We start from the raw sequence: 13,907 nt of genomic DNA, 5'->3' as shown, positions 1-13,907 counted from the left end.
ACGTTGCGAGTCTTATTACAAAGCATTTCTCACTGATGTCCTGCAATGCCCGCTCTGTTCCTACACAAATCTGTAACCAGTAAACAATAGTCAAAACAAAGCGAACTTTTTATACGGCAAATCGTAAGGCGGAATGTAGGCCGTACCGTATAATGAGCTTCGGTGCACGAAATTTATTATACGACGATCTTTCTGAGAAACTACTGAATAATACGGTGGCGGCGGCCGAGGTATGCGGGTTCGGTTCCCGTGTGCCGACCGGCACAGTTATGTTCGTTATGCTTACGTAACCGAGCAAAAAGTTTAATCTGGACGACGGTTGTAGGTATTAGCTTGAAAATGTAACGGGTTGGATGATTTTGTCCTATTTCGATTGAAGTTTAGTAGATTTATGCGCTTATAATATACATAACTAGGCGTGTTTATTATGCTTAATAATAATTTACTTAAAACTTTTAACTCGAATAAAGAATCTAAGAAAAATATAGTCTTGTAAATTGCTTATAAGATTTATAAGGTCGTGGGTTCTAGAAAGTTTTTCTTTAGTAGAAAATCTAAGTAGCCGCTCGGCATAAAGAAGATGGCAATGTTACACTCCTGTGCATTGAAAAGCACGTAAAGCAATTTGAATAGGAGTATGATACCATTATTAATACGATATTATACCTTATTCGAAATAAACTCGTCATGTACTACCCGTATATCATATTTCTTATTACAATATAACTCGTCTATAAAATCTTTTTATATTGCTAATTTAAAGTCATATAAAATAACTAAGTAATAAAATACTCAGTGAACAGATACATAAAAACCTAAAAATCATTATTCGTCCAAAATTAATCTCAATAAAACTTCTGATGCTGCAAAATTAAAACGAGTTTAATTTTAATAAATTAAAATTAATTTTCGTCTCTATTTCTTAGGTACATAAGACAAAAAGTCTGATGAAAGTGTGATATGTCGAAAGATAATAACATAAATCGCTTTATTCATATTAAAAAAATACAACATTCTAGTATTATCATACGCACACAACCACGGAAAAGTTGCGTAGATCATTATAAATTCTAGGCGATTCGCTCTCATTAGCTGCGTCTGCGCATAATGCACAAATCGCGGATAACTGTGGGTCAGACGACCTTGTCCGTTTCACGGAACGGCGCTCGCTCAGCCACGCCCCCCGCCCGCTGCGGGACGAATATCAAACGAGTCCAACTATACCAAAATGATTTTTCTTAAAACAATATTTGAAAGCTATTCTGCCAATCTGATTAAAAAATAATAGAGTTAAAAAAAGTAATAAGTATACTTCATTTATCCACCAACCCTCAAAAGGACATAAGGTCTTATCGCAGCATTGGGACATTCACAGGCTGTGTTCATGTATATACATATACTTATGATAACACTCTCTCGGAAAGTAATTATCCAACTGTCATAAGTTAACTCGTTGGTACAATTTCTGGTCGACAGCAGATCATGTAGTCCCACCAATACAGATTTAGTGTTTTTTTTTCAACAACAGTCCGAGCTGAAAGAAGTTGACAGTCACTCTACCGAGCCTCGGAAAGCGGGTAAACCTGTTTGTTCTGCGTCTTACGTTTCATGACGTTGTGGTTTATGAATATTTTTTGCATTTTATCTAAAACATAATTATGTGATTCACAATTCGGCAGGTACCTACTACCTACCTACACATCGAGCGCCAGGCAGCAATACTTTCGTATTTCTGTATTCCAGACTCAAAGAATGAGCCAATATAATCACGGGCGCAAAGGCAGTAATATTTAAGTTTTCATGGTAGGTATCCCATTGGTAATGTAAACATTAGTAAATTTATCCTAAACTGACATTAGTTAGCACATAACTAATGTCATAATAGTGGAACGGGGAAGAAATTCAGTATAACATCCGGACCTCATTTAAGTTTCGATAAAATTTCTAAAATGGATCATAATTTTAACGCCATCGAAAGGTCAAGCTCCGATACAACCAAACGATGACTCAATCAAACGATGCGATGATCAATTCATTCATAAAGTGACGCCACTCAGCCATAAAATACGCCATATTTAAATGATTGTTTGTAATCGATTTGTGAGTTCGCACAAAACAATCACAACAGCATTATTATTTATTTAAAAGCTAATACAGATACTAATTGGACTTGGTGATACAAGGTCACGTCTGCTAATAGACATTGGCATGTACAGTATACCAATAATAAATGATCAGTAACAAAACATTGACAATAAAAAAAAACCAAAAGGATTTACTTTCACTTCTACAACTAAAGTTTGTTTTCAAATTTCAAATCAAATCCGTAAAATAACGAACGAATAATATCAGAATCTTCTAGTATAAATTGAAAATATATTTTTTTCGTCAGATCGACAAATGATTGAGAAAAAAAATATCAGGCTACAGGCTTTTACGGGGACGGAAACGTTAAATACGGGTGAAAACGCGAGGAACAGCTAGTGCTGAATAAATTGAGACTGCCTCTGTATAAAGAGAATAAAATTTTAATGACCTATCTGTAAATAGTAACACTTTGGACAATTATCGTGCCCAGTTCTAACAATAGCTTAACTGGAGAGAAAAATGAATATTTTCAATTAAAATCAGACTACTAGTATACAAAAATTCAATGGGTTCTTGTCACAGTGTAGTAAGTAATATTGTATTAGTTTTTTTAGTACACATTCCATTAAAGTATAATAGTCATAGGCATAACAGATAATAACAACAAAATATTATTAAGCAATGTAACAGGTATGTCACATATTATATTATATTCTCAAGAACACATTCAATATAACTTATTAGACGCTTATGTTGAAAATATTAACCAATAAAATTATATTTTAACAACGACATTTACAACCCGCGTAAATTATGCTTATAATAAACGACAAATTCCTCATGGCAGTAATTCTTTAAGATCTAAATTAACGGAATAACGGAACTAAAGAGGTCGCATGTCTATGAAATAAAATACTTTTTGGTCATTGCCAAATAAACACATGCTATAATCATAGTTGTAATTGCGCATGCGAATTGAGAGGATTATAATTGCCGAGTAACGAATAGGACGTTTGGTGTTAAGGCGATGAATGTTTAATTAAAATAATCTTTATTAATTAGCCGAGTATATTTGAAGTTATTTTAAATGTAAGTAACAAACTGTTTTCTTTTTTTAAATATGAAATGGTCGCGACTTATTTCATGTTAACCTACGAAATTGGAAACTAAATTCTAGTGTATTTACATTATAGATAGTAAAACCATATTTATTATATAAGATTGAATGTTTATGATTGAATGGTAGTATCTAAAAACTTATTTAACAATTTTGACACTTTAATATAGATATATATAAGTTATTATATTATATTTAGCACAATGTAGCCCTAATAAGATTGGTTAAAATCACTTTTACAGATAGCAATGGGAAATAGTTTTTTAATATGTTAAAGATTTTTTCAATATTATTTATATATATTAGATAAAAAAGGCGCGCTAAAAGTCATTTCTAATACATATAAGCTACCTCTTAAGATAATAAAAAGTGTGGGTGGTGCAAAATGACCGTTTATGTAATTTGAAATTTGTTGTTCCGAACGTCAATAATTCTAATTGTCTACAAACATAGATTGCTTTATATTTTGCAATTAAAGGAATATGGCACAAGGCGGTCATCGAATAACGGATTACGATGAAATCATAACGTTTAATAACCAACACAAAACTTTACCTCTATGACTTATTAAATATTGTACGGGTTGAACAATTTTATTTTCTATCTTAATTATTATATTATACGAAAATTTTTGTATTCTTGAGTAAAATAATTGAAATTTTCGAAGATCCCTATCATTATACAGCCTGTTGTGTCTGTTGACGAAAGCATTCTTAAAATCGGTTTAGTAGTTTCGGAGTTTATCCATTACAAACAAACATTCAAAAAATCAAATATTATGCCTTTACAATATTAGTATTGATATGTACGTACATATTACAACATGTAGACGTAAATATGGGGCTAATAGTGTCAGGTATATTATGGAAAAATGATTTTATTATTAGTGGATGTTTGTTAAAGTAAGATGCTTATACTGAAATAGTATTTTCTTCTTTATTTTTTTTATTATTATATTATTTTGTTCATCTAAAACTTATGAACTAAAAACACGAATAGTGATTCTTGCCAACGAGTTAGCCTTTAGCAACAAAATTAACCCTACTTTAAATAACCTTCATTGTATTTTATTAATTACTAGTTAATTGCATCCCTTAGTAGGTATGCAGTTGCTAATCAATTACCTGGTGGGGGTGGTGGGAGCGGTGCTGGCGCGGCGGGTCGCGGGGCTCGTGCGCGCGCGCACCGCTCATGCTACGCCGAGGCGCATGCCCGACGACGCGCCACCGCGCTGCAACATAACATAACTTTAAATATAATATATATCTATAAAATTTCCTATCTTATATATGTATCTGTCCGATCATACTTTAGATCTATATGTTAAATTCGGGATTATGACCCATTGCACAAGCTTACAAAACGATAATTTAAAATTAGTCTAGTTAAAAACCCGTTACATTGGAATTTGTTGTTGACCCTTATATTGTTGAACTATTAAGACTTCACCGCGAATAAATAAATACTAATTCAATAATAAATAACAATATCTTGAAAAACATTAATAATGCTGCGCACGGGTTAAATCCAACTTTCAAGCTTCGCTTTGCTCGAATAAAATAAACTTGAACTAAATAGTTGTAAACCTACTAGATAATTTATCAAGGTACTTTTTGATACGGACCCGGGCCGGGCTTCGAACCGGGTGCAAAGGTTAACGGCGGCGGTTACATTTGAAAGTTGTCATTCTACCTGCGCCCGCGCAGCTTGTGTCAACGCGAACTCTCACGGGGTCACAATGTTTTGATGACAAAAAAAAAAAATGTGTTTACGCTTCTTTAATAAAATTATTAATGTTCACTTGGTATTTTTACCGTAAAAATAAATATGTCATGTCGAAAAATAATAAATGAATATAATAAGTTATAACGTTATTATTGCAATAACAAAATAATGAACATAGTGCGAACTGTTGTGCGAGATTAATGTAAGTATATTCCATAATATGTTTATCAGTTTAATATCTATACTAACAAATGAGAAGTGTTTTCTTATGTATCTAACTGATAAAACTACAGGGCCAATATATACCGTATTTTAGTCGAAAATGAAGAAAAGATAATCAAACCTTAGATTTATACACTCCATGCGATTTCTAATAGCTCTGCTGTATTATGCTCTACAAACAGTTCTTGATTAATTTACTTCTTCTTTTTTTATAGAATAGGAAGGTGGACGAGCATGGACATTGGCATTGTAAGAAATGTCAACCATTGCTTATAGCCAATGCGCCACCAACCTTGGGAACTAAGATTTTACGTCCCTTGTGCCTGTAATTACACTGGCTCACTCACCCTTCAAACCGGAACACAACAATATCAAGCATTGCTGTTTTGCGGTAGAATATCTGATGAGTGGGTGGTACCTACCCAGACGAGCTTGCACAAAGCCCTACCACCAGTGAATACCTTTATTTATAATACAACACTATTCCACTTTACTAGTTATAACCACTTTAATTTAACTTCCAAAGTTCAGATTAGAACTTCGGGGAACTTTTTGATGAAAAACGCAATTTTTCCGCGAATCGCGATTATTCAAGATTTCGACCAATAATATCGTGTCAATTCGATGTTAATTTGTCATTACCCCTCTTGTGATTGGAATAGGCTATAGCCTAATATAATAGCATGATGTATATGTGTATACACATTAAACTTATACCTAAGTATCTGCGCCTCGCGTGGATTTCAATTTCTTGTATATATATATATATATGTATATGTATGTGTGTATACATAAGTTAAAACTACAAAGCAAACTGCCTACAAATAGCATCAGTAGTTTGGTTATACATGTACATAATTTTTTTAACTTTGTATCTAACTAGATATGTCATGTTATGTGTAGACAACAAACGTGTTATGTGTAGATAAATTCTTAAATAATAAAAATAAATATAAACATATAATGGTGAAAGAGAACATTTTTCATTCGAACAGCGTGATGAATATGATATAAGCCTTTTTCAAAAAAAGAGAGATGGCCTTGTCCTAGCAGTGGAATATTTACATTCACTTGAACATTCTATATAAAATATACTAGTGCGTAAACATACGACGCCGTAATTATTAACCGCAACGCAGATACCACGGTCGACTGCTTGTGTAAATTGATGAACTAAACTCAAAGTTTAATTTTTTTTGCATACAAAATGCTTAGAATTACGTCACCGCGCGTCGCTAATAGCACATTATTTCTCGTCGGTATTTAAGCGCGTGCACAAATGCACCCATTACAAAAGCGGTGCCGCTTCTTTTGCGGCGCCGTATGTAACCACCCTTAAACGTTTAAACAATTTAAATAAAAAAAAACAAACATTATTTATTTCTTTGAAAATGCTAATTTTTATCTAACATTTTTGTATTGTAAGTGAAGTCGGGAAAAATATAGTTTTATGAATAAATCTAGTACCTAAAGCAATGTAAAAAAACGTATATTATGTTCGTATAAACGTATGTATGTTATGCTCCACTTTGTGGTATAAATAATATTTAAAAAAAAATGTTGTAACACATGAAATGTTTCTATATAAATATACTAGGTAAAAACTCAGTGCTGTTTAACTAGAGTTGAACCCGCAAACTTCGATCACGCGTCCCATCCATCGTACCATTTCATCTTTGTGTAAAGTATATTCTTTCATTACTTTTTATATCACTTTTTATTTATATTACATTATTTTTTATATCTTTGCTGTGCTATTTATGTATAAATATATATACAGATGGCATATTAATTATTTTAGTAATTAAAAAAAATATATTTTTATTTTAACCAATAAATAACAGTAAAAAAATATTGAGCGCCATTTTTAAAATATGCAATAGAAACTCTCTGCTATTTATAAAAAAAAATATACATATGTATATTACAGCATTAAATTAAAAAAAAAATTAAAACTATAATCCTATACCCATCCCTTTCGCTCTTATTGACTTCTGTCATTTTGATAATGGCTCTTAACCCGACCATTAAAAAGATCCTCTCCGCCCCTCCGCAACCAGAATATCAAGGTATAAACGGAGTGAATGATAAGACACCCGCAGGTCAAAATAAGTTGGCGAGGGTACCACTGCATCTGATACTGCACAAATTCTCGGTCAAGGTCGATAGACCTGCAGTAACTGCAATGTTACGTATAATATTTTATGCATATAATATGGTGAGTTTTTAATTTTAAAACGCGCGAATTAATTACCATTAATATAGAAAATATTAAAAGGAATTATTGTTAACGTATAATTTGTTAAAATGGTTGTCGTGGCAAGAATTTTGATAATTGTAAAAATAAACATTAATAATACATGTTATCGCAATTTATTACATTACCGAATTAACTAAAAGATAGGGAGAAAGTTTTTATATAAAAGAGTTGTAATTATTATTAAACAAAGATGACGCATAACACCTTTGTCTGACATGCGCATTAGCGTCCTTGCTAATATAATTAGTATTAAAAATAAAATTATACATTTTAACTCAACTAAAACCTTCATACATGTTAAACCTTATTACAGAAATCAAGTATAATAAAAAAAAACCATTTAAAACCGTTTCATAAGTAGACAACGAAATACGATTAAAGCGGAATGATGGGTTATATTATTTCATGCATAGAAAACATCGATTTTGTTCACACAACGCCTACAATTAACCTTAATTATTAAATATAGAATATTAGTCTGTATTTAACACTAAAGCCTGTGTTTGTATCACATATACATAGAAATTGTTCTTTGAATCATATAAACACAGCGTTACTTACAAGAAACAATTGAAAAAACTTACACTAAACACGAGATAATCTGTGTGTACGATGAAACAACAAAAGCAACGTCACTACACTACAGTTTTGAACACAATGCTACTTAATGCACTTTTTTACTGAATTTTCACAAGCCCTGAAAACTGCAGGCCATACCACTGACATTTGTCATGTGCGGCAGGGTTTCGGGCGTGTTCGGCAACATTCGGCAATATTCATGGCGCTCCTATCGCTACGGCAAGCAGCTTGCGTGCGGTATCGATCGCAGCCTCGGCGCCCGGCCGCCGGCCGCCGGTGGCGCCCCCGCTTGGCGCTAATGAAAGCTGATGGATGTCTATTATTTAGCAACCTCCGAGAATGTACGCAAAATTAATGGTTATTTTATTGATTTATTGAACGCTAAATTGATATTTGATTCGGGAAGCGGAGTTTTTGAGACGTGAAACTTCTAAAGTTTGATGATGTCGAAGTTTTCTTTCACGGAACGTAAACATGTGGAATATAGAGATAACTCTTGCGATTTGAATGAGGACCTACTCAAAACGCAATAAGGTGTATATTTGTGTACCAAAATATGCCAAATAAGCTTTGGCTAACAAAACTACTTACTTCAAAGTTTGTAAGCCTAAGGATATTAGTGAGTAATTGTATACGTTCAACATAAATAAATTATTATCTTTTATTTTTTAAGACATGGTACCGCACAGACTTCTCTGTCGATGCACGAGTCATAGTGAAACTTTGAAATAAAAATTTAAGATAAATTCATGAAATTATAATCGGTAAATATATCTTTAATGGTCATATTGGATTTATTGAAATGTATGATCATATTGAAAAATCTATGACTTCACCAACGACGCTTATCATCGTCCCTACAATATATCGGTTGTGACACAAGTGTTACCGTACTTTTATATTTCAAATATGTATTCGGACTCGAAAAAGGGCTAACTGGTGTTAGTGGTCCACCGCCACCATAGACATTGGACACTGTAAGAAATATTAAGTATCAGTTACAAATTTCAATACGCCACCAAACTTGGAAGGAAGAGTTTTTCGCGGTTATAATGTAGGTAATTTTATTCACGATATTTTATCTTTTCACCTTAATATCGTTTTTTTATATAATAAATTTGCACTTAAATAATATCAATAGTTTATTCTATATAAAAACACACCTGTTAAAGTCCCATTTCTAGACCAAGGCTCTCCTCTTAAAAAGAAGTTTTGGAGCTTTCACCACGCTGCTCAATGCGGGTGGCTGGGTTACTGCTTTCCATCACCGAGCGCAAGAAGAACTAGAAACACAAATTAAGCACATGAAAATATGTTGTGAAGGATTGAGCCATTATAAGGGACAATATCTTAGGTGGTTGACGATTCCTTGATGGTATAATAGCTGGTAATCACTTACCAACAGGTACTTTACTTGTCTGCTTTCCTAGAATACTTCAAAAAATAATTCTAAGAACGTCAAATTAGGAACAAAATATTTCCATAAATGTCGTTTTCAATAAAAATTGACGTGATTGGATCGAATTTCCCGCGTCGAACCGGCACATTTAGATTGAGTGCACTTGTTTTTCACTGTCTCCGCGGCTAATGGCGCCATTTCTCATTTACCCTCCTTGCTTTCGGGAGGGCAGTGCGTGTCGAGATATAACTAAGCCATTGGATAACCTATTACGGATATATCTTTTGTCGATGGCGAATTTCTAATTTAGTAACGGGAAAAATTTGTAAGCTCATTATGACAATTAATTTGAAGTTTGCCATCATCAAATACACCGAAAATAATTAGTACTTTCTTATTATAGATTTACTTATACATTATTAAAATGACAATACTTGATAAGTATTTTACTTTACTAAATAAAATGAAAATTGTTTTTCTATTTAAGCAGGCGTACAAAAGCACATGAATAATTTTCGAAGAACTAGCAAATGGTAAGTGGTGAACACGAAGGGAAACGTGTGAACTACTCGACACAACGTACATGTACAAACTTGTTGAAATAAATGTAAAGCTATTACTGGTTTAAAATGTAGATTCTACCAGAAAACTCAGTAGTTACTATCAAATGAGTTTAGATACTTAAAATTTATATATCGAACATCGAAATCATTGTAAAACCGAGACATCATGATCATTGAGAGCTGACTGGATGCGATTCTGTATAACGATCCTCCATGCGGGGTCCATGGCGGAAAACAGACGCAACAAAACAATAAATGTTAAAAAAGTAATACAACAAACAGGTGTATAAAATAGATATAAAATAATATAACATATTAGAAACTGACGATTAAAGAAACGAAGACCCGTTCGAAAAATAGCGGGAACACAATGATACAAACACAAACATTAAACAATTAAAATATATATTATATATCCTAACGGATATCGACTAATATGACATCTACGCTTTTTAGTATTTTTTGTTACCCACCCTTTAATTAAGCTAACTCACTCACCCTTCAAAACGGAACACAATACAAAGATTAAAGTCTATGTTTGGCGGTAGAATAATGATTAGCGGGTACCTTCGCAGACGAACCTGCATAAAAACCAGACGGGCTAATATTATATATAAGACAATATATATTGTGCAAAGCGTGGAGTTTGTATTCGTTGATATTAAATGAGGTATTTTTTACTTAAAGCCGAGAATGCACTGTGGCTAAAATATGTGGACCTAAACTAAAGATTAGGGGTTCTTAACCGGGCAAGCACATCTGAGTATATTAATTGTGTTAGATGTAATTAATGTGTGCTCATAATTCACCTTGAGCTCAGTGGTGAAGGCAAACATTCTTCTTTCATATTTAACAACGTTTCACCAACCCGTATTAGATCAGTGCAGTAAAACAAGTGCTACCTTCTCATCGAGAATAAACAAGTACTATGTTTATTCTCGATGAGATTTATATAGAACATGTAGTACTCGTATGGATTGGAAACATATTTTTATGATTAAATTAATAATAAATAACGATACAACCAATCTTGTTTAGTCTACTTGAATAAAATGTAGATAGTTTTATTCTAATATATGTATATATATGTATAGCAGTTTAATTTACAGTTAGCTTAATTTTGTAAACAAACTTTTATTTATTTGGGATAGTGGTCATTTAAATATTTTATAAATTAATTATATTCATTAGTATAAATAAAATTTTATTTTTTGCGTGAAACTAATTTTTATGTTAAGAATTAAACATATAGATATTATTTACATTATTAGGCTAAAACGTAAGGACTATACGTGCGATTTCAGGTCAAACTAGTTTGTCATAGGACAAATCGTTTAATCCTACACTTATATATTATGTTTAGCCAAGGATAATCTAGTTTCAGCATGTTCCGTATTCCAATGGCCAAATTGAGGCGGCTGAGATATCGTAATCGCTTCTTACTCGATTCTGCTCCGCATTGGACAGCGTGGTCGAATAAGCTCCAAGCCTTCTCCTCGAAGGGAACAGGCTCTAGCCCATCAGAGGAACATTCACAGACTGTTACATTTGTACTGTTGTTCTATTACCGTAGTGTACAACCAAATAATAGGTACCTAGCTAATATGTATTATTATATATAAATTTGCGGCTGTGTCAATTTACATATATATATATATATATATATATATATATATATATATATATATATATATATATATATATATATTATATTCATACTCATAAAGAAACTGTACTAATTATTACAATAAAAGTAATTTGGAGGTGTCCGCGTGAAAGATAAACACACAGAGATGGACAGTGAAAAGAAAATGTAGGTAAATACTAAAAGTATTGACATTTATATACAGACAATTCTTTATCTAATTTTTATATTTTTACACATATAATACAATAACTGCCTCGTTGGTCTAGTATATGTAAGGCCGCTGACTCGGAGTTCCTGGGTTCAATTCCCAGGATGGGCCAATAAATAGTTATTGAATTTTTCTGTCAGAAAATTATCAGTAGCAGCCCGGAGTCTTGGAAGTTGGAAGTGTGTATATTCCCGTGCCTCGGAAAGCACGTAAAGCCGTTGGTCCTGCGCCTGAACCCTTTCCGGTTATATAGGATTGCCGTTCCATTCGACCCGTCCCAAGAGTTATGGAATAGAGAGTGCACCTGTGTTTGCGCATACACTTATGCACTATAATATCTCCTGCGCAGTTGGCTAATGTCTCTTGAGATACGCCGCCGTAGCCGAAATCGGTCTGGAGGACATTATAATGAAATCAAACGTTGAATTGTGTTACGTAATTAATAATTAATTTTATTTGACAATATAAATAGTACTCCTATATCAACTTAAAGATTTTATATTACATAAATGATATGAAATGGTTATCTGCAAAACACGACTTGTTTAATGTTAAAAACCCATTTCTATAATGACATCAAAGGACAATAGTAAGTAGTGGCGGATTGATGGTTAGTCTTCACAACTGTGATGTTGGATAGAGATTGGTAGTATAAGAAATATAATTACACTCCATTCGCCGCCAATGCGCCGCCAATCTTAAGAACTGAGATTATGTCCCTTCTTAATTACACCAGCTCACTAATCCTTCGAATCGAACAACAAACAAGAATACGAATCATTGCTGTTTAGCGGTAGAATAATAATATTAACAGACCTTAGACAAAGCTTGCATTAAGCTCCTATAAAAATAAACCAAATGATCTCAAACAGTTATAGCATTTTTGTAAATACATACTTATATGTACACATATAGATCATCCAGACTCAGGACAAACAGTTCATGCGTGCATGTTCATGCACACAAATGTCTGTTCTGTGTAGGAACCGAACCCACAACCAGCACGTCATTTTTATTGTCGTCATAGTTAACCAACAACTATAAATATTTTCAGATTTATTACGAATACTCCATATAACGATTAGAAGTTGTTTAAATTTTACTTCCCAGATTGGTTTACGTAATAACTTTGTTAAGTAGAAACCATGAGGTACAATTAAAGACTCGTATTACAGAGGAAGCAATGTCTAGTGGTGAGTCCACTGACTGTCAAGTGTCATTTCCTCATCTGGTGTTCATATCAATAAAAAACTCTCATATCATTGTGGTCAGTTGAGTGAACCTTAATGAACACGAAAATCAATTTAAACGATTATGATTAGAATATCGCAATACTATCTTAAATATGCCTTACTATATATTTTTTATGACTTCATAGACAATAAATCTGTATTTTTTTTAATTTCATCTTATCTTTTTTATAGCTTTATATTAACACAGTGGAACATAAATAACGAAAAGTTATAATTATAAATAATATAATTTGCAATTAAAAATATTCGAATAAATTGAAAGGACAAAATAAAACCGTAAAAAGTCTTTTGTAATTAATTTCTTTGTAAATACGAATAACGCAAGAATTTTTATCGAGTTTGTTTGTTTTTAACAACAATCTTACAAATTTTATATATTTTTTTACCCGACATAAAATTGAATATATTTGAATATTAGCTAACCACCCGCACTTTGCACGAATGAAATACGGATTTTATCCCGTACTATTTTTTAAATCGCGTTGCAAAACCTAGATTGTTATAAGTTAAACGTCTGTGTGGCTGTCTGTGATACGTAACTCTTATACGGTTGTACCGATTTAAAGTTATTCTTTTTAGTTTTAAAGGTAACTCATTCGAAAATGTTCTTAACTATGTTCAAAGGAAATCTGTTCAGCTGTTTGAAGATTATCAGTTCTTTTCTAGGCGATGAATGGATGTGAAACGATCTTTTATAGATAAATTCTATCTATCTATTCTAAATTCAATCGGTTTAGTTGTTTTTGCGTAAAACAGGAAAAAACAAACATACAAAATTTACCTCATTATAATAGTATTTAAAATAATGCAGCAATTATAGATAGTGGATTTAATATATTAAATCC

The 13,907-nt window shown here is 32.5% G+C and overlaps 1 protein-coding gene across 1 annotated transcript in view; it reads right to left on the bottom strand.

Annotated features, from left to right (window-relative positions):
• LOC126781213 (voltage-dependent L-type calcium channel subunit beta-3) overlaps positions 1 to 4,434 on the bottom strand; it is a 187,728-nt gene extending 183,294 nt beyond the window's left edge. The window contains exon 1 of the mRNA XM_050506098.1: positions 4,330 to 4,434. The gene's annotated coding sequence lies outside the window, so the exon portion shown is untranslated. The remainder of the gene's footprint in view (positions 1 to 4,329) is intronic.
• Between the last annotated feature and the right edge of the window lie 9,473 nt (positions 4,435 to 13,907).

This window comes from Nymphalis io, chromosome 3 (assembly GCF_905147045.1).
Source record: "Nymphalis io chromosome 3, ilAglIoxx1.1, whole genome shotgun sequence".
In the NCBI taxonomy this organism is placed as follows: Eukaryota; Metazoa; Arthropoda; class Insecta; order Lepidoptera; family Nymphalidae; genus Nymphalis; species Nymphalis io.
This window is presented reverse-complemented; position numbering and strand designations above follow the sequence as displayed.